We start from the raw sequence: 27,227 nt of genomic DNA on the forward strand, positions 1-27,227 counted from the left end.
TGCGGCCAATAGCTTTGGCAAGAGACCAGAATGCTCGGCTACCATTAGGGCAAGAAGCAAGTTTTCTATTCTTAGCCTGTTCAAACTCTAGTTTGGACTGATTAATAACTGCTTTACAATTGTTGCGAGCTTTGGTGTAGGCAGAAAATGAAACTTAAGAATTAGAAACAAGCCAATTACGATATGCAACGTTCTTCTCTTGGACAGCCTTAGCACATTTATTGGAAAACCAAGGTTTAGATAAAGGACGAGATTTTAAAGTGGAGTGTGGGTTAAAGGATTCCATTCCTGCAAGAATAATTTCACTGACACGATCTGAGCAAACGTTGACATCAGAAGTTTTGAAACAGTAATCAGACCAAGGAAAATAAGAAGAGAAATCTTGCAGGTCATCCCATTTTGCATTCTTGTAATGCCAAACAACACGAGGTTGGGATTAGCCATGAGATAAAGGCTCCATTGGAGAAGAGACAATCACCAAGTTGTGATCTGAAGTGCCTAAAGGACCACTCACTTCGACTGTGCAATTAGAAGGGTTGTTTGTGAGAAAAAGATCAAGCGTATTGGCTGTATGATTAGGATTGTCCGGTATTCTTGTAGGTAAATGAACAATCTGTGCAAGGTCATTAGTAATTGCAAAAGCCTCAGCATCTCGACCTGCTGGGTCGGTGTGACTAGAAAACGGAAGCCAGCTGGAGTTGTGAACATTAAAATCACCAAGGAAAATTACCTCACTGTTAGGAAAGTTAGACTGGAGAAAGTCAAGTTGCAAAGAGAGGAAGTCAAAGAGCTCCAAGTGATTAGTGGAGTTGGGAGAACGGTAGAGACAACAGATGAATTTGACACAATAACGTAGAGAGATTTTAAGCCAGAGAAGATCGAATAGAGGAGATTCCAAATTATCAAGTCTCTGACAGGGAATATCAGAACGGACATGCACAAATACCACCTTTGAGGCGAAAGGAATCATACAGCGAATAATTTGGGCATCTGAGATGAGCAGTAGTTGAATCAACCGATAACTGAGATTCTGTCAGAAAACGTACATGGGGTTTGGCAGACTGCAAATGGAAATGGACATCACTGAGATTAGAATTGAGACCACGTATATTTGTGAAAAGAATTAGGAAGTCCTTGGGAGGTTTAGATCTTTTCACTGATAAGCTTGCTCTATTAGTTTGACAATTCATGGTGTATTCAATAGTAAGAAAAAGTGGGTGGGGCATGGTGTATGAAGTAATGAAATTTTTGGATATGGCGTACACATGGTAAGAATATATCCAGATCCTCGACATAACGTGGCCTCGACAATGTTCCCCTCATATACACCCTACTCGGACTCCCTCCATTCACTATCTGCCAGAGTAGAGGTAGCAAGATTATACACTAGCTGATCCGGAAGCCTCCTAGAGAGTTACCAATAGGTTCGGTCCGGTGTACTAACTAGCGGCCGGCCTGCGAACACCGTTTTAGTGCCGAACCCTCAAAATGTAAGGAATATTGGATCTCGGATCTCGCCACGATGTTCATCAATTCCTCAAAAGTCATCAATCATACTGCATGATGGAAGAGATGGGGAAGGGCTGACCGGAACTTAGCTCTGGAGACTAAACATGGGTTCCATCACTTCAAGCCTCCAATAAGCAAAGTGGTGGTTCGCACCGGTTGATGAGAGTCATCTACCACCTAGTACTGCCTGGTAACACAGAGGGGTGGCATTCCTCCATGTAGTGTGGGCGCCAAACCTCAACCCCTGCATACGTTATTTCACACCCGGGTGGTCACCCACAGTGTGTATGCACATGGGGGTTTACCGAGGATTTGGCTGTCACAGACCGTTCAGACTTCACCGAAATTGCGTCCACTTGACTTGAATGTCACCCGAATACCAGTTCCATCAGCGTTTTAGACTCCCAGGTAGCAAGTACAGCTTGTCTGGCATATCTGAGAGAATGTCTGTGACAACCTCAAGGACCAAATTTGTAGGAATATACCTCCAATATAAAGAAGCCTGGTCAGCATTATACATCTGCTGTTCAGTAGTAGTAGTAGCAGTGGCATGTGATGCAAGAAAGCAAATGTATGAGCTTATGCAGCATCAGCCAATAAAAAAAAAAAAAAAATCACACCATTCTCTCCAAATGCCTGTCCCGTTCCTCCTTAAATTTATTCAATTTATCAACTTCCACAACGACAGATGGAAGTTTGTTCCAGCAATTAACCACCCGCTGGCTAGAGGCAAATTTCCGCACATCTATTCTACATCTGTCCTTTCTTAGTTTGAATTTATGCCCCCTTAGGTTCCTAATCTGAACAAGTGGAAGGATCCCATCAGAATTCAGCGTGCTAAACCCACTCAAGGCCTTATAGACCTCAATCAGATCACCGCGCAGGTGCCTAGTCTCCAGCCACTGCAATTTGCAGAACTTAAGCCTCTCTTGGTAAGAGAGTCCCTTCATTCCCCTCACCAATCGTGTTGCTCTTCTCTGTACACGCTCAAGCAAATCTACATCCTTCCTAAAATGAGGCCTCCAGACCTGTACGCAGTACTCAAGGCGTGGCCTGACCATTGCCTTATACAGAGGGATAATCACCTCCTTTTCGCTGCTAGCAAAATTCCTATATATCATTGACAAAACCCCATGACCTACCCTGGCAGCCTGTCTGCATTGCTCAGAAAACTTCATATCTGACTGCACAATTACTCCCAGGTCTTTTTCATTTTCTACCACCTTAAGTGTAGTACCACACAGTTGGTACGTTTCTCTGGGGTTACTTCTACCCAAATGCAGTACTTTGCATTTGTCAAGGTTAAACTTCAGTTGCCACTTCTTAGCCCATCTGCCCAAATTATCTAGATCCTGTTGCAGTAGCACACTGCCATTACTGTCATTAACAACCCTGCCAACCTTTGTATCATCTGCAAACTTCGACATTAAGCCTGATATACCTTCATCAATATCATTGATAAATATACAAAACAACAGTGAACCCAACACCGAACCCTGTGGGACTCCACTAATAACATTAGTCCACGAAGAGCAGCACCCATTGATTACCACCCTCTGTCTTCTCCCACTTAACCATCCTTTTATCCATTGTAGCAACTTACCCTTAATACCATTCTGCTCCAATTTGTACAATAGTCTTCCATGCGCAACAGTGTCAAAAGCTTTCCTGAAATCCAAGTATATGATATCAAAATTATTTTTTGCATCCAGTTCCTTTGTAACCACATCATAATAACCAATCAAATTTGTCAGATAAGACTTTCCCTTAACAAACCCATGCTGTGTCTGAATTATTGCTGCAGTCTTGTCCAGATGATCCTGCAATGCAATTGAAGATAACAAGTAAACTTGTTATCTTCAATTAATTTTGAAAACTCTCCCAAATATGCCACTGCAGCATCATAATCAGCTGATAATTTTTAACCGCACACTGCCAAGATATGAACGCCATTACGTTTCTTAATTCCTCGAATAAGTAACGCTCCACTAGCAATATCAGGTTAACAGCCCATCCACCGATGAAAAGCCAACTAGCTTTGAAACGGTGCCCACCGAGAATAGTGCAATACATGGCAACTCGTTGTGAAGGATCAGCACAATACAGATGAAATGATGCCTTTCACACTACTACCGTAGTTTTTCTTTAAGAGTTGTCTATGGCGTATTTACACCGATATTATATAGAAATAAAATAGTGTATAATAAAATTTAAAATTGTCGCCCCCTTACAAGGTTGTGCCGCGTTTTCCCCCATTGCCCTGCCCTCACTACAGCTCTGCATATACAGTATATGTATACATGACTAAGTTAATATAAAAGTTATTAAAGACAGTAACATTGTGAGCAAAAATAATAATATATGCTTTTTAAATATTTCACTTTATTGGTTTCAGTAACTTCCGGATACTAGGTAGCCGGATAAATGGTCCCACACTGTATATATAAAAACTTTTAATGCTTCAACGTTAATGTCTTGAATTCAGTCGTCTTATTTCAACTGTGGACAAAGAAAAGTGAAAATCTTAATATAATATACTGTAAAACGTTAAATACTTCTAATTTTTGTAAAATATACTTCCTTATACTTAGGTTACACAAAGCTACTTAAAAGTGTAATAATACACCAGACATTAGCAATCATCAAAATACCAATTACTTAAGAGTCCATACAATGTGTGGGGTTATTTTCTTAATAGAAAAGTACTCTTCTACGGTCTTCAAGATAGCTTATAATGGCGCAAGTTTCTGTTGTTTGGATTGGAGGATTTATTTTCTCTTTCGCCTCATACAACAAGACAAACGAATTCGATATTTCATCTTCGAGTAAGAATTTAAGATCAGGAGGCCAAAGATGTAGACGACAATCCTATTACCAAGACTTATAGATCTATCGACCATCCCTAAACCATCAAAATGTAAGATGCCCCGAAGCAATCAAACCATTCGCGCCACGTATTCTTTGGACGTGTTGTAAAGAATTTCTCGCAGCACCTTAATAAAATAACACGAAAGACCCCCAATCAAAACCTCTATAAATTGCCACTAGGGGGAACTACCGATAATGTTTTATTAGAAGAAAGAATTGGCGATTATAACCCACACCGATAAAAGCGTTGGGAAATGCTGACGTCATTTATAAAGTAATGACTTTTGGTAGCGAGGTTACAATTGAAGTGTGATTTGATTGGCTGTCTCTTTGTGGTTATAATTTCCACAGTAATTCGGGATTTTATTTCAGAAATAAATGCATTCTATGGTGTTGTACTTCATCATCAAAAATTTGACAATTTCTAGTAAATATATTGATTTTTAGCAATTAATGGCTCGAAAAGTAAACTTCAGAAGTTTCTTTGATCCGATGATATTCGATATGTTTGGCTGAAGACGAAATATGAAGATTTTGGCTGTTCAAATTTGTTTCCTTTTAGGTTTCTCCACAGGGAATGTTTCATTAAAACTTAAAGGATTTGTCTCGAAGTGTCGTGTCATGGTGCCGCGCTTAATTACTGAGATAGGTTCTAAACTAATTACAGGATGTTTCCAGTCTTCGCTACAAAAAATTCCGGTTTCTACTTAACGCTAAATTGTCCATTTTCACTTTCCACTTTACGTTTCTGAGATGACATTTTTTTGTCGTCAAGATAAAAAGTAGAATTTGAATGATTAATATTTCAGAGAGGCAGGGATCACAAAGAAAAACTTTGTCTTGTTCTAGCGTATCAACTCAACGTGACGCCTCTCGAGAAAATATTCGCTAAAGAAATCAAGAACCTCAACTGTCGTGTGTGATCTTGTCCCATCTTGTAGGAAAATTGTCTTATTTCAAGCCTCGAAATAAAATAATATCAAAGAACCTTCAGTTCGGCATTCACTGTGTCCATTTAACTCAATCCTATCCTACCAATGTCATAAAAACTTTTCATACGAAACAAAAGCTGCTCAGTAAGGTAGACCATTCTGTTGTCAACTATTTCTCCGTGTTTTGCTGCAGTTTTAGGCGTGTATTCAGACATTATCTAGTCGTGTGTAAAGTATCAAAGTTTTGTAAACTATTCTAGCGAATCCGGTTAATAGAAAAATGCCCTGATAGAGCAGCAGAACGAAACCAGAATATGCCGAAGTGAGGAAAAGTGGAGGTCAAGATTACAGTGAGCGAAACGACACCATTTATGGAGGTAGAAGAAATGGAATTGAAGAGTCATCCATCCCGATTGAATTAAGAGTCACGTGTGGTTCATCAACGCACACTTCAGGTGGAGGAATGAGATCTATTCGGCAAAGGAAGAGAACAAACTAGAGCAGAACTCAATTCTGTTTGCACAATAAGGATTTTAATATATTCTGGCCCTTTTGGATGGGCCCCTTGAATTCCTCATGGCGATGGGAAGGAAAAGTATTTTATTTTGTACGTTCGCCTGTCTTCGGACAGGCAGAATGCGCTTCTTGTGGTACCCTCCTCGTTAGAGAACCGTATGTTGCCAGACAGAGATATAATATGATATTAGAAGTACTGAAGAGATTCAGCATTAGTAGAGGTATATGATGCAAGAAAGCAAGCTTATACAGCAACAGCCAAAAAAATATAAATAAATAAATAAATAATAATAATAACCCCATTCATTCACTTCAAAAGCTTTAACAGTTCTTCCTTGAATTTATTTACGCTATCAACTTCCACAACTACAGATGGAAGTTTGTTCCAGCAATTAACCACCCGCTGGCTAAAGGCAATATCTTCCCTCAATTTGAGTTTTTGCCCCCTCGGATCCATAACCTAAGCACGGGAAAGAATCCCATCAGCATTCAGCGTGCTCAACCCATTCAAGGCCTTATACACCTCAATCAGATCACCTCGCAGGTGCCTAGTCTCCAGCCACTGCAATTTGCAGAACTTAAGCCTCTCTTGGTAAGAGGATCCCTTCATTCCCCTCACCAATCTTGTTGCCCTTCTCTGTACACGCTCAAGCAAATCTACATCCTTCCTAAAATGAGGCCTCCAGACCTGTATGCAGTACTCAAGGCGTGGCCAGACCATTGCCTTATACAGAGGGACAATTGTAAGAACAAAATTCTTACACTTATCCTAGCGAATGTTATGTTATAAATATTATAACATAACAAGAAAAAATATGTATATATTAAATAATATTATTTACATAGGATGATTCTCAGCTTAGATTGCGATCGCTCTGTACCATACAGTCAAGTAGGGGAGGATTAACGTAACAACGGGAGGTAGCAGGACGGTATACAAGACAATGGGAGCACTGGAACACTAGTACAAAGGGAGCACCGTAAGGCCAGTTCATGGTCGCATAAACAGAAAGTGAGCAACTCTTTGGAAGAAAAGAACAAGGGAACCGACTCCCCCTTGTGGAGAGGAAGATTTTAAGAACTAAGAGGGTGAAGGAAACCCTGGTTGCGACATACACCTGTGGTAATGGCTAGCCGCTAGATGACACAGACCGACTCCTTGAGCACTTATTAATTTCAAGGAGCGGTAGAGAAGAAACAGAGTGGACTAATAGCGGTAAGTGAATCGGGAATGATCACAAGGAAATATCTAGAAATTTCTAGACGCCCAGTAGTTCATCGAAATTGCTGAAAAAAAAGTAAACAGGAAGTTACCCCAGGAGAGGGAAGGGCCAAGAAAAACGGAAGAAGTGGGAGAGAGCGAATGAGAATAATGAGATGATGGAGAACGAACGACGATTGGATCAAAATAGAATGAGCGCCTGAAACAAAGAGGAGATGCAAGACAAGTTGGGGGGTTACGAAGAGGTTTTGTGGGAGAGTTGTGAGTTTTGGCAGTGTGGAAATTTAGAGAGTTCCCGTGGAGATGCCTGAGTGATGTGCGGCTGGAAAGAAATCCCGAGAAGTGCCGGGAGAATCGCCAGAAGGTAGCGGACAGAGTAATGAGTTGTGGGAGTTGCTGTTTAAGAGTTGTTGAAATAGGAAGGAGATAATCGTTGAAAGATGGAAACACCTATGCTGGAGCTGAGAAAAAAAAAAGGATCGAAAAGCCTCGGTATAGCAAGATAAGGAAGAGCTACATAGCCAGGTTTCTTAATAAAGTAGTAAGAAGAGTCCTGATAATTCTAGTATGCTTCCCAGTTCCGTCGAACTGATCAGACGCCCAAAAAAAGCAGGCCGGAGCAACTTATTTAATAGCCGTATGTAAAGAAGAGCGAGTTCCTGAACGTAGGAGAATCCCTGTAGATGAACAGCAGTACTTTGCAGATGAAAAATTCCAGTTGGAGCCTGATAATGCCCTATGCTGTTGATGATGAGTCGCCCCTGAACTGAGAAAAGGTAGTGTAGAGAGTGATTCCCTAAGTTAATATGTAAGTACGAGATAATAATTTTAAGCTAGATTTGAAGAGAAGGACTTTAGAAAAATGTTTATTTAGTTGATAGTAGATTTGGTATTGATTAGTATAAAAGGAAGAAAAGGGTTCATAGATGTATGTACTTCATCTCAAGGATAAGTTAAAGCAAGGGAGATTTAGATACATGTACTTGAGACTGGTATGTTCTAAGTTAAGATGTAAAGGTGTTCTATGTACATGAAACGTTACAAGATATTAAGATTGAATTATTTTGGAAGGGATAAATTAAAGAAAGATTATAGCGGGGATTTATAAATCTAGGACAATATCCATAGAGGTGTTAAGTTCACTGATGTAATTCTAGTTGAGAAGTTTAACTGTTAGAAAGTAAAGTAATGTTATGAGATGTAACCTAAACCAGAAGGAGAAGAGGCAGAAAGACACGAAGAGACATATTATATCATTTGTTATTAATTTTACATCTTAACACACATATAATGCCAGTTATTAACATTATACCAATTGATGTTGTATCATACAATTCTTTAATGTATATACTGTGAAATAAACAAATTTGTATATGTTTATCATGTGTAGTATTGAGTCATTCTGAATACTCAGCCAGTCCAGAGGAGACATACACGAACTATTATCCCCCCAGAATCTGTGATCTTCTGTGCAGTATACAAGTCAGGTGTTAACGTGGAGGGGAGGTAAATTAAGGGGGAAACTTAATTGAGAAATAAAGTTAAAAGAGGTGGGTCTGGAAGGTTAACGTGATTTATTATTAAAGAAATAAATAATAAAAAAAAAAAAAATTTATCCCCCCAGAAAAATTATCCCCCCAACAAACCACCCCCCCCCCCACACAATCACCTCCTTTTCCCTGCTAGCAAAATTCCTGTATATCGTTGACAAAACCCCATGAGCTACTCTTGCAACGTGTCTGCACTGCTCAGAAAACTTCATATCTGACTACACAATTACTGTCAGGTCCTTTTCATTCTCAGCCACTTTCAGTGTAGTACCGCACAGTTGGTACATTCCTTTGGGGTTACTTCTACCCATATGCAGTAATTTGCATTTGTCAATGTTAAACTTCAATTGTCACTTCTCAGCCCATTTTCCCAACTTATCTAGATCCAGTTGGAGTAGCATACTGTCTTTACTGCCGTTAACAACCCTGCCAACCTTTGTATCATCTGCAAACTTCAACATTAAGCCTGATATACCTTCATCAATATCATTGATAAATATACAAAACAACAGTGGGCCCAACACCGAACCCTGTGGGACTCCACTAATAACATTAGTCCACGAAGAGCAGCACCCATTGATTACCACCCTCTGTCTTCTCCCACTTAACCATCCCTTTATCCATTGTAGCAACTTACCCTTAATACCATTCTGCTCCAATTTGTGCAGCAGTCTTATATGCGCAACAGTGTCAAAAGCTTTCCTGAAATCCAAATATATGATATCAAAATTATTTTTTGCATCATAATCATATCATAATATCCTATCAAATTTGTCAGACAAGTCTTTCCCTTAACAAACCCATGCTGTGTCTGAATTATTGCTGCAGTCTTGTCTAGATGATCCTGCAATGCATCTTTAACCAGTGACTCCATTATTTTACCCGGAACAGAAGTTAAACTAACTGGTCTGTAATTACTCGCGTCACCCTTCGATCCCCCTCTGTGAATTGGGGTCACATTTGCACATCTCCAGTCCGTGGGAACCTCCCCTGAGTCCAAGGATGCTCTCATAATTATGGCTAAGGGTTTGCTTACTTCCTTTGCTGCCTCCTTTAATATAACTGGATAGATCCCATCCACTCCAGGAGCATTTTTTATGTTTATTTTCAACAATTTCTCCTCCACTTTACTCTCAGTTACTACGAAATCATCCAGCTCACTGCCAGAGTTTAATTCACCTCTGGCATTCCCCTTCCAGAATAACTCTTCGTGTGTGAACGTAGATGCTTTCTTCTCTGCCACGTGTTTCAATAGTTCATTTGACATCCATTTAGGCCTAAACCTTGAACAATATTTCTTAGTTGATATGAAAAGCCTAATACCTCCAAGATTCATTCCTTGAATGCTTCCCATTTAGAATTTTACGTTGGTAGCATCATCAGTTGGTCCCACTGTACAGAATTTAAAAACTTAAATGTATTCTCGAAGCGAAAATACCCTCATACGTAAAATGCCAAATGGATGACTGATGAAATTAGGAATTTGAGCAAAAGAAACAAGCAAGGAACGGTTACAGACAATCGCTTGATTCCGATTTGTATGAGCGTTAAAAGACAATATGTAACAAAGCAACTAATAGGGTAAGACGAGCGAAAGCTGATTCTGAGAAAGCACCAGCAAAGAGAGCTAAGAAAGGAGCTGAGGAGTTCTCCTATGTGAATACGAGAAAGAAGAGAATAAATCCAATAGGTTCTTTAATTGCTTACAGTGGAAGGTCCATAGAAAGTCCAACGGAAATGGCAGATAAGTTAAACAGATTCTCGTCGATGTTTATTATCAAAAGCAAACTCAAAACTCTGGGAATTGTTAAGGAATTAGAGTGCTGTAAAATAAACGATATAATAATCTCACAGAAGTATTCGTTAGGAAATCCTACGGATATTAAAAGAGGGTAAAGGCCCAAGAGAGGATGGCATATTTTCAGTTATACAGTACTATTTATTGCAATTAGTATGGCAAATCTCTGAAAGGGATCCACAAGTTGGGGAAAAAAATAATAAAAAAATAATGCATCACGTGACGTCATGTTGCCTTAAATTTGTTGCCTAATAATTCTTAATATTTTGTCTTGTTTTATCCGTTTTTTTTCCCAATAAAAGATTTCCACAGTTCTTAAAAATATTGTCAGAGCCCGCATGTGAATTACAGTCCAGCTGTTCTCTATTCACCCAGTCCTGACGAGAAGAATCCTATAAAATGCGCCTCCCAGTTTTGTCTATCCGCATTTCTTTTACATAATTTTCAGAGTTATGTAAACTACATTTGCATATAAACGTGTGTCACGTGCTAACACGCAAATACAGTCTCGAGATCATTCAAAATTCATTCTCCATTGTTGGAAGCGATTATGCTTTCGAAGTTCTGAACTTCAGTTCATTTTCTACTCACTAGGGATTCAGTATTTTTGAATAAAACGTGAATAATGAAGGATATCGGTCTAGTACTGTTATTCTTGGGGAAAACTCATAATTTCTGCGAAAACTAATAGAAAATAATAAACACTGCGGATTGTTAAGATAAAAATGCGAAACTGTCAAACAGAATAAGTTAAATTTTCTGTGCAAATTACTGAGACAAGACCAAGAACACCGAGAGCCACTTATCGACTTACAACATCCCTTTACTGCTTTGTAAATATGAATTGCCAGTCGTCTAGGACCTCTTGACATTTCGGGGATAGTTGAACACGATCATCCCCCGAGCAGAACGGAACTGGTAATAAATATGCATGAAGCGTATTAAGGAATCCCTTTTGAGTTGGACAAATAATTTTGATATTAACACCTAATTGGCTGTCTTCGGGAAATAAGGCAACGTTAGCTAGAAAGATAGATTGATAATTAAATTTTGAGGTAAGAATAGCAAGTTAAACTGCTCGTGAGGAAATTGATAATTGATTGGAGCTTCCATGAAGGCTCTCTAGTGTAAACTGCCGTTAGTTCCGGTAATTATCAGGATAGCGGTTTAAAAAATACTGGGAAATGAATTAGAGAAATTTAATTTTATTAAATTGTTGAATTTTATCGGGAAAAATATGTAAAAAAATAAAGAGATCTCAAGACACCACAATTTAAATTATATCGCTAACTGTTTGTTGTCAGAACTTTGATGATCATGTACAGATGAGAAATGTTGTCAGAACTTTGATGATCATGTACAGATGAGAAATGTTGTCATAACTTCCATCATGCGCAAATGATGAGAAATGAGAAATGTCCAGAACCTTGATGAGCAGATGAGAAATGTTGTCAGAACTTCGATCATGCGCAAATGTTGTCAGAACTTCGAAGGTCATGTGCAGATGAGAAAAAAATGGTATGATGGCGCAACTATTATATCATGATTTTGTATTGGCAAAACACTCAGGATGTGCAGAGATACATTACCATAGTATGCCAATGATTCATTATAATTTGGAGATGGAGCACTTAGTGCTTGGATTACTCTTTCTCTCTGTCCAAGGAACGCTTTACTGACCCAATGAACACACACATGCACAATCATTCACCGAAATGACGGTATAGATTGCTTCGTTCTTGGAATGATTGAGTTCCTGTCTTCTGTATCGCTAGCATCTATCATCCCGATAGACATACCACAGCAATGATTGTCATTTTCAGCGACCTCTAGTGTTGTGAAGTGTAATTCAATTTATATAAACGGTGGAAGAATTGGGCAATGATTTAAACTCTCCAAGAGAATTTTAAGGAGATTTCACAATCCTCAGAAAATAAACACTTTTTTTGTTAAAAATTGAATTAGTCACATTAAACTATTTATTTTCAAGCAAAGAAATCCATTTAAAAAAGTTGTCGTCAGAAATAAGTTGAAAACGTTATATAATAACTGCTAGTTTATGCAGACGGATATAGTAAACAGACAGCATTAAAAAAAAAAAAAAAAAAAAAAAGATTAGTGCGCCACCAAGCGAGTAATTCTGAAGTAATGTTTTCTTTGTCGTTGCTATGATGTCGGATTCTGAGTTTGTCTGCATTGAGAACGCCTTTCTGTTTCTCTTTGGTAGCAGTACAATTCTATTCGAGTTATTAATGCACTCTTTTATCGTCGGATGAAACATTTCGAGAACAATGAAATTGGGAGCAGTCCCCAAAAACAAACTTCTTTCTATACAGAAGAAGCTGAAAATACTACATAGCTTTGTACAGTAGGCAGGCTTAATTTTCTACGCGTTTCTAGAAGACAGTTCTGCATCATACCATTTTCTTTGTGTGCGTGTGTGTGTCCAAGTTGGCGTATAAAACCTCCGCTTCAATGTTTTTGTAAGCGATAAAAATAGTTGTTAATAAAAATTGTATTCCCTGAAACGTATTTGGGTGTGTTTATGACTTATAAAATTTGCAATATGACCATAGATAGACTGGAATCTCAGTCTAATATGTTTTTTTACAAATTTTTATTTAGAGGGAAATGAATAAAATCATTTATTCGGTTCATATTTCACCCAAACCTTTTGTCATGAAAGTCTGTATTACAAAAAGGTTTTTTCCTTAGTATAATTATGTTGAGGGAAGCTGTAAAGAGTATTACATAAGTCCTGGACAATAAAGTAGACTTTAAAATGTATGATTCCTAAAAGACTAAGTCATTGGCAAGTTAGAATGATAATTCCTTCACATCATATATTTATTTTCTCTTTAGTTATATTTTTTTCATCCTTAAGAACACATAGAAAAACCATTCGTTGAAAAACTCGCATTATTGCCTATTTTTTCTATTCATGTCGCCACGTTTACAGAAAACGACCCCTAACCTTTCCGTATTTCTAATAATCTAGAAAAAAATCCAGGACTCTTCCAGCTAGAGTAGGTTGATCGCCATTTTTTCTCCGATAAGATGCTTGGTGATCAATATCAGAGAAAACCAGTTCGGGATACGAAAGAAATAATGCGGAGCTCTCTGAAAACTTGCTAACCTAAAGCTTAAGATAGAATGAAAGAGAAATCGGGCCAATAAAACGAGCGCAACAACTTTAATATGGTTCTAGCGCAACTGGAGATCCAAGTAAGAATGCAATCTTCTTAATTGACTGAAAACGATCTTTTGCGAAACACAAAAAAGCCAAGACATTCGCGTAAATGTCCATGAAAAGCTTTTACAAGGCTACCACTAAAGATAATAAATAGTAAGGAAAAGGTAGAGATGAAAAATAACATCCTGATATCGCAAAGAATACTTAAATCAAAAACGCGGTTACCCCTGTAAATGTTTCCCAACCGCAATGCTCGTATGTCATGCAGGTGTTGATTCAATCTTGTAATACGTTTGGAATTATTTATACTAATATTTTTCCACGCAATATCGACCCCTTATTAGAGGGTGAATACCATTAACGTCATTACTAATAATCCCGAAAAAATAATTAATAAATACATCGACTCGCTTATAATTAGAAGCAAATACAATAACATCAAAGAGAGACTATCGATGAACTTTAAAAATAATGGGAGAATATTACACACACAAAAGGTTGGATCAATAAAACTTTGCAATCTCCTTATCAAAAATTAATAACGAAGCTACAAGAGTAACCAGAGCAGAAGCAAAATTATCAGGAGGGATCATTATTTCTTTCAACTGTATTTAGGATAAACTACAAAAAAAAATTAATCTCCAAGTACAGGAATTGATTCCAATGCAATTACCAAGATCGTAGAACAGAAAGAACCCACAAGGCCGTCCAGAATTGGATACTGCTTATTACTAGCGAGCGAATGCCTCTTGATGTTATCGCTGATGATGCGTAATTCGGAATTAAAATCGTGAAAGGTCGCGTCGCATTTAAATACCGAGAATTTAATAAACAGAAGGTCTTTGATATTTTTAACAACCTCATCAAGATAAATAACCATTTTCCCTCTCATTAAAATATTTATTTTTCAACTGATTTTACTATTACTACTAGTAGAAGTAATAACAGTTTCGGTTAGCATTCGCAAGTCGTATCACCGACTGCTCATGGACGTACATCCCAGGATTCGGATAGCTAAACTTGGCTCTAACTCCCACCCAGTGTTTATTCAGAAGAAAGGATTCCAAATATAGATTATCGATCAGTGTTTCAGTTGCGGTGCATTGTGGTGTACCGGATTCAGGCTGTAATATAATAATTACAAGCTTCGGGTTTCGTATATGGTAAAGCGAATTGGAAACTGAAGTTTGACCTTTTTGCAACATTTAATACTATGGATCGAATATTCACAATCTCAACTGTGTAAGATATATCTCAAATACATTTTATAATGATATAATATATACGTTTCGGACTTAGAAAGAAGACTTTAATAAAGGCTGCCTATTTCGCATAAATAGGCAGTGTTTCAGACTTATAAAGAAGACTTTAATAAACACTGCCTATTTCGCACAAACAGGCAGTCTTTATTAAAATAAACACGCTCTTGTAACAGCCAAAGGTCAGAAACTGCATGCAGATAAGTTTAAATTTTATTAATGTCCAGACATGATCAAAACACGTCCATCTGTGAAGTTAGAAAAAAAAGGTACATCTTGCAGTTAACTAAGATTAATGTCTTAACACGCCAGGCAGAGGCGAGATGTCCTACGTATTATGCATCAGAACGTATTAAAGTTTGCCCTCCGGTTATTTCAAGGATAACGCGTCTTAAAAAGTAGCAATTATGGGCGTTAATCTAATAGAAATATAACGTAGACGAGCCCAATGTTATTATCGCAATAACAGAAGCACACGAGCTTGGTGATTTTGAAATAACGGTGTCCTTGGAATTTTTCGTTTTTAATTTTAACTGAAATGTGCTTTCAGTTAAAATTAGACCCAAAGTGAATAGCTTTGTGATTCTTTCGAGAATGAAAAGTGATTAAAGTTACATCTATATTCTCTCCTCCAACAACAACAAGGGTTTCCTTGAAAATACTGTTGTTTTTAAGACCATGAGGGGATACACCGGAATAGGGCTGTGAATTAGTGAATTCTCTGCCCAGATTTTAAGGATGAAAACCCGAAATTCAAGGGAGCGAACTGGGAAAGCTTTGCATTAGACTGAGTAATTCAACCACAATTTATAAATGCCCATAACCTCTCTCCCATCTTCAGGAGAACTAGGACCAATCTTTTCCACTCGATGTGGAAGTAGAGCAATAAAAACGATCTAAACCACGATACTTGAACATACTGAGCTATTTTAAGTTTTATAGTATGCAAGGCCCTCAATAAGTGAAATTTTGTAACTCGAAATCATGTGTGGTTACGGTATTTTTCTATAACGAATGGAGTCTCTTTAGGATCCTCCTTGGGACCAATAATTAATTATCGGTGATTTGCTTTTCGTATACAAATTACTTGATATTTTAATCTAACATTTGATTTTTACTCTGATATTTTATTTGTTATATTTAGTACTTTTTTTTCCTCTAACATATTTTTAACTTCACACGTATCTCTTTTTTTTTTCAGCTCCCACATCCACATACCAAAACTGAAAACGTATTTGTTTTATTTATAGTATATCATTTGCTTCAATATCTCCAGAATGGAATAAGTAATGACAGAGCTACTTATTAGAATATTAATTTTCCGCTTTCTTTATGCATGCATTCAAGCATCATTAAACGCTTACACTACTGAATAATCATGCAGTGATGCAGAAAGAACGAAAAAGAGAGATCTTTCACCGTTAAGGCGAAAACACACATAAAGCCGGAAATATAAAGCATTAGTGGAATTCTAAAAGTGAGAGGGAGGGGGGGAGAAAAACACGACATTCCCACATTTCTCGCTAAGCTTACAGTAGATTATAAGGAAGGGTTAACTGTAAAGAAAAGTTTAAAATCAACCAGAGAGTAATGCGAGATAAATTGGCTCCTCTAGGCGCGCGTGCATCTATAGGCGACGTACGGGATTTGGTTGAACGAAAGAGGCATTGAGATGCTAAGAAGCAGCAGGGATTATTCAACTTTAGCTATTGTTTACTTGTTTTCATTTATTACCACGCTTCAGAGGTTGCCATTAACTACGAAGCATCAGATTGGCATCGCTCCAATGGTCTTTAACTAACCATACATATTGGTTAATTAAATTCTATAGAGTTGCTTGGCCAGCTTTATCTCTATTACTTCACGTGGTCAAGATTATATTAAAGCAGAAATAAAGAGAACGAAACAATTGATTTAATAGAAACAGGTTAAGTTCTAAATCATCTCCATCCTCTTGGATGAAGAAACTCTCCAAAGAGATATTGACCATTTATCACATTCTTCGATCTCTCTTTGTCTGCCTTGCAAAGGACAATACAGACATCAACTGCGAACTACTCTTATCCTTTCTTCTTCGTTCTTTTATTTGCCAACCTCCGGTCGAATCTCAGTCGTGTCTTGTTGTTTTTTTTTCCTTACATGTACCCAATTGATCACTTGGGGAGAATGCTCGGGAGAAATCAATTTGTGCTGCCTTCTGATTAGGATCCTTAATAAATGTACGGATTAGTTTGTAACTAAAGATAGATTGATACGAAGGAGAGGTGAAGAGTCGGTACAGCATCTCCCTAAGGCGAAGGGGTAATGAAAGAAACTTAGAAAGGCCCAAGAATATCTTAAAGAAAAATCGATGGATTATTATATGCACTACCACCATCTGTTCGTTCGTCTTCCACTGATTCTGCATAATTGTAAGAGTCTGGTAAGGATTATTTGGTGCTGGAAGTGACATCCTTTGATCGGACTACTCCTCCAGTAACAATTCGTTGATATAAAGATTCTTAATATATTGGAATATCGATTTATCTTACAGCAAGTTTCTTAAACACAAGTTCTTGAATTTAACACCATACAATACGACCTGGATGCTACAACGCACCAGCATAGTTCTTATTTTCATGACGAAGAAGAGGACAATAAATGTACCCGGTTTTATCCGATGGGTGTATAAATAAATATGATCAATTATGACTCTCCTCTATTGGTCTAGATGCGATGTACGCGAACTATCTTTAGAAATATCTTTATAAAAGTTTATTTTAATTCCTTGATCGATACTAGACTTCAAATACACTTTCTTCGAGTATAAATACAGGTGTTTAAAACACGAGAAGGAGGTGATGCCAACCAAAAAGATAAAGGACTCCTTTTACTTCACAGAGATGATACTGGAGCTTGTTCAGAGCTCGACACATAGCAATTAGCAGGATGCTGCTAAGAGAACGGCAGCAATTTGCTTTCTGATTATAGTAATTTGCTCTCTGACATTTTCCGACTGCTGTCTAACACTCTCTGTCTTCCTGCATCTTCCTTTCTGCAGCATCCTGCTTCCTTTTCCATTCTCCCTCTCTGAATACGCAGTAAACATCCAAAACTTTTATCTTTATGCTCGATCGAAGCAAAATTCGCTACAAAATCTAAACATCCTTCGCTATTTATGGAACATATATATTTGAAAATATTCCTCTTAGAATCCCTTCCAATGCGAACTCTAAAAATCCCATCAGACAGCACTTAAAAGATTTTCCTTGGACGCTATTTCTTAATCATAGACTTTCCCTCTCCTTTAAGAGCAGACTAGCGTTTTATGTGGTGGTATACACTCCCGTTTACTCGCTCTTCGAATGCTCCAGCAATATAATAAGGTAGCCTAAACTCCACGTGCGACAGTTTCTTACGAGCTCAGACCTCTATTGCTTCACTTCAGAAGCCACGATGGCAACTTTGTGATACACTTCCGGCCAGACAGATCTTAATAAAACACAAGATGATAAATATAGAAACACCCCGAGGGTATTTAACAGTATCTGAAGGATTCCTAACATCTACAGAACCCAGCAAAAATTTTGTTACGCTTTTATAGCCGCAATACGCAGATTCCAATAAAAAACACAACATGCACAATATGGTAAACACCTGGCTGTGATAATCGATCAATAATTCGCTTAGACTGCAATATTAAACTGAATCTGTAGTTGAGGATCATTACGCAGTCATCACAGCTTAAATAGGTAACGCATTTAAAGTAGGATTGATCTTAAGCACGTATTTTAAGCCTTGTGTGACTAACTCGCCCTGGATGTGCGTGCTTTTGAGAACGTTGTCATGGTTACCGCGATTGTTATCTCCCGTTTTTTTTTTCTTTTTGTTCACCAGAAAACAGAAGTTGGTTGTCAGAATTGTTTGGTGGATGTGCACGGAAAGGCATCAATAAATAGAAACACGAGCTTTTGTTGAGTTTAAATAAATCCCACATTAGGTCACGGATCGAGGTCACTGCGGCGGAACAGTCACGAACGCTCTTATTCTATTTCCCCGTACACGATTACGGTAGGATAATGAACAAGACTTCGAGTCATTTGGGATTAGCGCAGAGATGGAGCGTCTTTCGGGTCCTCGTGCTTAGGATACGCGCAAATACACAGGAGACATCTTGGAACGCGGGAGTGACATCCCCAAACTACCCATATAGACCTCCAAAGGGGGGAAAAACGACACTCCGAAGACGCGCATTAAATGACTCGCACGTGCGTGCCACTGCTCATGCGCAGTAACTTCCCCCCTAAATGGAACGCGTGTACCGATAACGATTATCCAGAACGAGAAAAGTTCGTTTAAATATTACGAGTAAAAAATTACCCGGATGTGCGCTTTATCAGAAAGAGGGATTTTTTTAAAAATTAAAACAAATGACTGCGCATGAGCAGTGGCGGCTTGTATGACGTTGTTATGGACAGATTCAAGACGACTTACGTTTGGCATTTTTCTACCGAAGGAGAACTTTCTGTCTTTTGGATGTCCTGCACATGATGATGCTCCAGAATGTGCTCCTGATGATCAGAAACCTGGAGGCACGTGACTACAACAGCCAACAAGTCCGCGCTGCCACATAATTAAGTTTCATCGTTAACTTTAAAGATCCAAACTGTCTTAGTAATTTATTAATAAATTTCGAAATAGGTTACGCGCAGCAGGATGTTTACCACGTATTTACAACTTTGTTTCCCAAAATGAACCAAATATGTCGTTTTACTGACTAGAATTCATTCAAAAGAATAGAGTGAAAGTATGTGTTTTAAAGACCGCTATTTAAGGGATGCGTATTGGAAGAAGTCCAAGAAATCTCAGAGGAGATTTTGAAGGAAAAATCCCAAGGGTTGTTCTCAGCATCAGGAGATTAGCTGGAAGGAGACATCAGTTGAACGGCTATAAGTCGCCCCTTGACTTCATTTGCAACGTAATCGTGAGCCCCCATTCTTCAACTGAGACACAGCGAACGGACAAAACAAAAACACACTTAAGAAATCTTTTATTCATCTTTTTCTAGCATTTTATTAAGACAATATTCCAAAAGCACCGAAAAAAAATGTCGTATAGCGCGTACCCACCGATGCGATATCGGACAGCGTTCCAATTTTCCTTATATAACCTTAAGAAAATTGCCTAACTCTCCAACCTACCCATACTTCGCTGTCTCTAACATCTGAGCAGCTGCTCTTTGGAGAACAGCGGCGATTCTCTTCTCCATCTTTTAAAATGTGGACCCCAGAGACGCTACGGGACTCGGTATTCAGGCTTCCATTTTACGAACCATTGAACACCCTTAAGTGAAGCGAAGCATAAAAAGAGTCTTTCTCCATCTTTTTTCTTCTTATTTTTCCCCCTCTCTTCATTTTCTTACGTCTACGCGGATTTGAATTCCCTTTCTAAGTAACCATCCCCCCCCTCCCTTCCACGAGAATCAACGCACTTTCTTCGTACGTGGGTGGTCGCTCCCAGACGCCGATACCTTTTCATATTTCTACAACGCTAATTGAACATTTGGGCGTAAAAATCCTCGTCGTGTATCTCTCAAGATTCTTGTACTCTCCTTTTGTTTACGGGCACTTAAGAAAATTAAGCATTCTTAGAAAACAAAGAGCTTAATGGCCGAAGGAAGTGTAGCGTAAATTAAGAAGAAATTAAATCGTGAAGTGATAATAAAAAAAAAAAGAAGCCAGAAGGGGTTTCTCGGCGTGTCACTTCACGTGAATAACTGCTTCTTGGCAGCTAAAAATGAAAGGTCACCAATCGCGTTCCAAATATATCGGCACCACCCTTAAAAAGTCAAATGTGTCACACTAGAACAGTTAGCACCCGCTGTCACAAATGCAGGATTACAAGGGACAAGGGCCAGAAATAAAACCTCCCTCCCTTCCCTGCCTGTTCACTTTCGACTCACAAAATGGATCCTGTTAAGCGAACAGACAGGACCTCTGTTTCTGAACGTTTATACTAAGAACTACTACTATCCAAGACCGAATTCCTCATCCCAAAAACTGAACATAAGCACGTGCATGGTTGTCATAGATTTCTGAAAGAAGTTAAAAGCTACAACTTAAGCCGAAATTTCTAGAAATTACAATCTGATCCAGTCTTGATTATTTTTCTTGTATTGAGGGTTTTAGGTTTCTCATTTAGTTTCTTTTAACGAAGAAATAAAGATGTAAACAACTTGAGACAATGCTAATAGGCTTCTTGAAAATAAATCTTAGCTCCTCGAGGGACGGGACTCATCCCTGCTTCTTTCTAGGTGTTAAAGGAGCTGGAAAGCCTTTTTACACAACAGATTTATCTTAATAGGTTCAGCGAGGCCTACCATAGACTAAATCGACTTAGGTATTATCGCCACATTTATCTATGTTAACAGCAACACCCTCCCATTGAATTTCTACGAGTATGTACAGTACGTGCCAAAATAAAGTTACCGAAAAAATCTGCCGAGATTAAGGGTAAATAACAGAGGAAAATCTCTTAATGGTTAATTTTATGCTCGTATGTCGATGTTAAAATGAAATAATATGCTAAAAAAACTACTTGAACAACCAGAAATTATTTGAAATTTGAATTCATATAATATGAATTCTGGGAAATATCGCTGTCTGTAATTCCCCTTTTTTAATTAACTAGTACAACGTACATTATTGCGCAAAGATGAAGAGAACTTGGAAGAAAAGATTACGCGATATAATCGAGTGCGCTGATGAAATTCATAAATAAGGAATAAGCGTAGCTACTTATAAAACCAAAGCTTACCACATCCACAATTTTCATCCCGCTGGCCAGTACCAATAAAATATTTACATCGAAAGGCAGACGACAGAATAACAAAATCAGCGCAGAAGATTAAAAGCCTGTGGGGAAGAGAAAAATTAGATTGCTCAGCAAGAGATGGAGAAAACTGGAACACGTCACGCGACCCAAAGTATCCTCGAGAGGAGTAGAGTGATCATATTAATGATTATAGCTTCCTCGTTTATTTATTTTATATTCGGTCACGTGGGAAAAATTATAAGTTCTGGAATAAGTTTTCCAGATTGATTGGTTACTGTGGGACCACGAAGCCAAGATAGCAACCTCACATGTACCACCTGAGAAGCAGTACCACATTTGAGTACACAGCACTGACTCTTATTCTAATATGCAAATAAGTGGAAACCAACGGTACCTTCTGTCTTTTCTGATACAGTGGATCAGTTCATTGACCAGAAGGATGTCGATATATGGATTGGGAAGAGCCAGACAAGTGTCTCAAGAACTCTATTCGATCGTACTGAGGATTCGATGTCACTGACGATCCATAAGTCGCTCCTAACAAACTGCGAGGGCGATTTATCAGCTCCAATCTTCGATCCAATGTGACTTTGAAAAGTGCCTCGATTGTTCTCTTAGTTTTCTCCAAATCTTATAAATTTCTTGCGAGCACAATACGCAAACGTTTGTATGTTTCTTAATCCAACTTACAAGCAATGGTCAAAACATTAGAAACCTTTATTTAATGGGTAAGTTCTGTAACCGAGTTGTGGACAGCCTGGATCATTGGCTTCACAAGATTTACGCCACCCTTTTATCGTACCATTGGTGCAAAAAAGTCGAGATCGAGTCCACATGATCTTGTTCCACAGTCCAGTGGAATAAGTATTTGAAATCAGAAGAGACAGGCCTTGCCGCCTCCACAACCCCACAACAATTAACAATATACATTAGTCGAGTGGAACAAGATCATGTGACGCCATTCTAGTCGAATTTTATGATTTTTTTTAAAGACAAAAGTAACTTTCGTATGGGCAGACGATTACCAAGTCCCAGATTCTTCAACTCCCGTTGCATATTTCGGTTGGAAGCGGGCCCTTCTTTGCCTGAATCGAATTTTTCGGTTGTTTGCTGCAAACTGGGCCTTCTATTGTCACACACAATTCGCTTTAAAGTCCTGTGGTCTGGTTCATGGAGTACCGACTTTCTTCCTTTTGCTGCTGGAATCTCCTTCCTCTTCCACTCGATGTGTACTTCTGAGATGGTTGCTTTTGACACACCAGCGACCTTCCCATTTCACTCATCCATTAGCTCCAAAAGCTTGTCCACTTCTTCCTCGAATTTATTTAAGCTCTCAACTGCATTACGACAGATGGAAGTTTGTTCCAGATCAGCAATCCTTTGGATGTTAAGCCACTGCTGAAACCATCCTATGCGAGAACAAATTATGGATACTACAACTTCTATAACAGGACTGCAAGATCAATGAACAAAGCAAATTTGGAGATATTTGACACTCTTGGACACTTCAAGGGGCAACTGAAATTGCTAACCTCATCAGTTACCTGAACCTTAAAATTGACTTTTCTTGCAAGTTCTAGGACTCTGATTGCGTAATGTGTGTGAAGAAATACCAGTGCTGTACTTTACTCCTACCTGTTCACTTAAATAGGACGGATCAGTCCCATTTTTATCTGTAGACTTCGATTTCCTGTTCTCTTTATGTACATTTACTTTGGAAATGCATAGTCCAAATGCTTTGAATCTGTGTCATAATGCTTTAGCTGTTAACAGTAATAATATTTCCGTCGTGATGATATCTCTGCCGTTTGTTAACCCTTGGCTTAGTTCCGTGAAGGATGTTGTAAAATCAGGGTACTCGAGTGTACCTCTGCGTCTTACAATAAAGATTATATTTATTTATTTATCGTTGAAAAATATACAAAATAACAATGGGCCCAACACCGAACCCTGTGGGACTCCTCTAATAACATTAATCCACGAAGAGCAGCGTCTATTGATCACCACTTCCTGTCTTCTCCCACTCAACCATCCTTTTATCCATTGTACCAACTTGCCCTTAATGCTCCAAGTTTTCCTGAAATCCAAGTATATGACATGAAAGTTATTTTTTGCGTCCTGTTCCTTTGTGACCACGTCGTAGCATCCAATCAAATTTGTCAGACAAGACTTTCCCTTAAAAACCTATGCTGTGTCTGAACTACACGGTTGTTAAAATTAAAGTATCCTCCAGAGCCCTATGTAGAGGGCTCTGAAGCGAGTTCTAAGGCTCGTACTGAAGAGAAATTTGGACAACAGGTACAATAAAGAATTCGCTCACCATTTATTGCCAAAATTTGTCACTATATGGCGTTGTGGCAATACAAATCAATTGAACAGCTCTACAATTGTTCAATGTGTCCTCCATTTTGTTGAACAACAGTTTCCATTCGAAGAACAGCAATTTCTACAGCAGAACGTAACATGTCAACTGGAATAGCCAGCATATGAAGTCCAATGCTGTCCTTTAGACCTACCAGATCTTTCTGTATGATTTTGAAGAGACTGCTTTGCTTTTATACAGTACAGTAGAGCTGAGTAGTGGCGCTGTGGCAATAACTTACGATTATGCAAATGTGTAATCTAACTAAGATAATTACGCGCCATACAGTGACAAATTTTTTTTCCCAATAAATGGCGAGCGCATTCTTTATTGTACCTGTTGTCCAAATTTGTCTTCAATACGAGCCTTAGGACTCGCTCCAGAGCCTTCTACATAGGCATACTTTAATTTTAACAACCCTGTACTGCTGCAGTCTTGTTTAGATGATCCTGCAATGCATCTTTATCCATTGACTCCATTATTTTACCCAGAACAGAAGTTAAACTAACTGGTCTGTAATTACTCGTGCCACCCTTTGATCCCCCTTTGTGAATTGTGGATACATTTGCACATCTGCAGTCCGTGGGAACCTCCCCTGAGTCCAAGGATGCTCTCATAATTATGGCTAAGGGTTTGCTTAGTTGCTTTGCCGCCTCCTTTAATATAACTGGATAGATCCCATCCACCCCAGGTGCTTTTCTTACGTTTAACTTCAACAATTTCTCTTCCACTTTGCTCTCGGTTATTACAAAAGCATTAAGTATCCTGCTACAATTTGATAACCTTCTGGCATTTTCAAACCTTAATAATTCCTCATGTGTGAATGTAGATGCAAAATACTCATTCAGTTTGTTTGCTATCTGAGCAGGATCATCAACAGTCGAACCATCGATATCAAGTGGACCAATCAGATCCATCCCCTTCCTTTTAGAGTTTATATAAGTAAAGAAATCCTTGCTGTTTTTCTTAGCATCTTTTGCCACAGATTTCTCGTAATCTGCCTTCCCCTGCCGAACCTCCTTTGTGACCTGATGACAGACTAGCTTATATCTGCCATAGGCTTCTGTGTCAAGCTAGGGATACAAACCTGTGAGGGACTTGCTCAAATCGGAAATAAAAAATCTGTCCTTGACCGTTTTACCAGCATTGACTTGCTGACTCTTGAACCTCCAGGGTAGGATGATTACCTGCTAACTCACCCACATGGTTGGTTGGGTAGGCTCCAGTGGTCTTGACCACTCCACCGCAAAATATAAGTCACACTCCTAGTGGTGTGCGGGCAACGTGGGGTCCCATAAGGGGTCTTGCGGTCAAATGCCAGGACACAACAGAACCCAACATTCAACAAACCCCACACTTTTCTGGCATTTACAGTATTCTGTATTTCTTCAGTGTACATATGGTGCAGATGTGGGAAACCACAGATGGCGCCCGACCCTAACACTACAGGCTTCCGTGTCACCTGTTAATTTGTATGCATCCCATACATTTTTCTTCTCTGCCAAATGTCTCATTAGTTCATCTGACATCGATTTAGGCCTAAACCTTGAACAGTTGGTCATCAGTTGGTCCCACTGTACAGAATTTAAAAACTGTCTGAGACCTCTGTAGTGACCTTTACGAAAGCAAAAACCCTTCCCTTTACCCCTGATGGTAGTTACCTCTTTAATCTGTGAATCCCCCCCCCGTAAGCTAGCAGTTTTCCGACCCACCTAACATGTCATAGTTTGTTTGTTGACTTCAATTTTACTGTAGTAATTGTCTCATTCATTTCTTTGAATTCCAGAATGTCTCGGACAAGAGGTCAAAAGCATCCGAAAATGATATAATGGTAAGTGTTTGATGATCAGCTCTCCAGGAGAAAGAAGATATCACTCTGAGGATATTTAGTTGTATCAGGCTGTTCCTTTAGTTTTTTCCTTACATCTAGCGATTGCTTTTCCATCATGCATATATTTTGGAATGACAGATGGTTGCCAGATGCATATAGATGGATATCAACAGTACGAGGTGTGTATTATGCGACTGAAAAGAGCGCGACACTAAGGACGGAATATCAAGACATTTCCCGTTTTTGGACAGACATTATTATACGGAAAGGCACAACGAAAAACGAATCTCAACCTTCTCTTACTTGGAAAGTTCTAGATGAAGCAAATCTGGAATTTATCATTCTTTTGGCCAGACATCGGTTGATAATTTACATCTGGCAGTAGCCGTGGTGACTAGACGCTTGTGGGAGGCTATATGACTCTGGTAAAGTGTATTACGCAGCGTTCTGTGCACAGTACGGGTGCTGACATGTGGCTGAGTGTGTTGTGACAACGTCGACCTGCGTTCCGAGCGGGCAATTGTTTGCAGGACTCTTTTTGCGCGTTTTGCCAGCTTCGGAGGTTGCTGTAGTCGAGTTTTAGGTAATACATCTCTAAATTGAGTGTGTTCTGTGATCGATTTTATTTTATGGATGAAATAACACGTTGTCCTTGCCTGAGACCGACGAACTCGGCCACGTTGTGAAAAAGATCCATCAGAATTCCTCGCGTCACTGACGGGATTCGAACTCAGGTCTTTTCCACCCGATGTGGGGGGGGGATGGTGATTATACCAACTGTGCTAACCGTGAAGATTAGCTTCAGAGGTTTTCTGTATCCTTTTGGTGACGGTTTCAACACCAGTGCGCATCTACTTGCAAATCACATCGCCATTTGTCGACCTAAGAAACGTCCCTTCCGTTGAAATGTCACGTACCAGACCGATTGACTAAGGATTGATACCTTATGATCAATACACACCGGAAGTCCAATAACTCTATAAGAGAAATACAATGCAATCTTCACTTAAACATTTAATCATTGTGTAGTGAACACCATCAGGGCCTTTCGCTATTCTTTGGATTAGTTGCTGCGCATTCCAACCATGGTAGGATGACCATAAGGTCCCTGGTGTACTCCAGCGAAGTTTAATTTATATTCTCCCATTTGCAATTCATATTCTTAAAAGGATAGTTCATACAAAGCCTTTGATAAGAGTTTCAAAACTTTTGAAACTTTATTGAAGTTGATTAATTCAACTACTCTAGAGTTTATTCGTGAGTTATCTGCAAAGAACATTCCTGAACTGCTAGAATATAAATGTATTAATTGCAGTGTGAAGAATTTAACTCGGATCAATTACTGACCATCTGATCTGTGGTGTCAATGACTTT

General features: G+C 38.8%; 1 protein-coding gene across 1 annotated transcript in view; it reads right to left on the reverse strand.

Moving 5' to 3' along the window:
* The window catches only part of LOC150075149 (uncharacterized), a 231,786-nt gene that overhangs the window by 196,189 nt on the left and 8,370 nt on the right, over window positions 1-27,227 (reverse strand). The window lies entirely within an intron of this gene.

The sequence above is a fragment of the Mastigoproctus giganteus genome, chromosome 14 (assembly GCF_048544385.1).
Source record: "Mastigoproctus giganteus isolate SK-2022 chromosome 14, ASM4854438v1, whole genome shotgun sequence".
NCBI lineage: Eukaryota > Metazoa > Arthropoda > Arachnida > Uropygi > Thelyphonidae > Mastigoproctus > Mastigoproctus giganteus.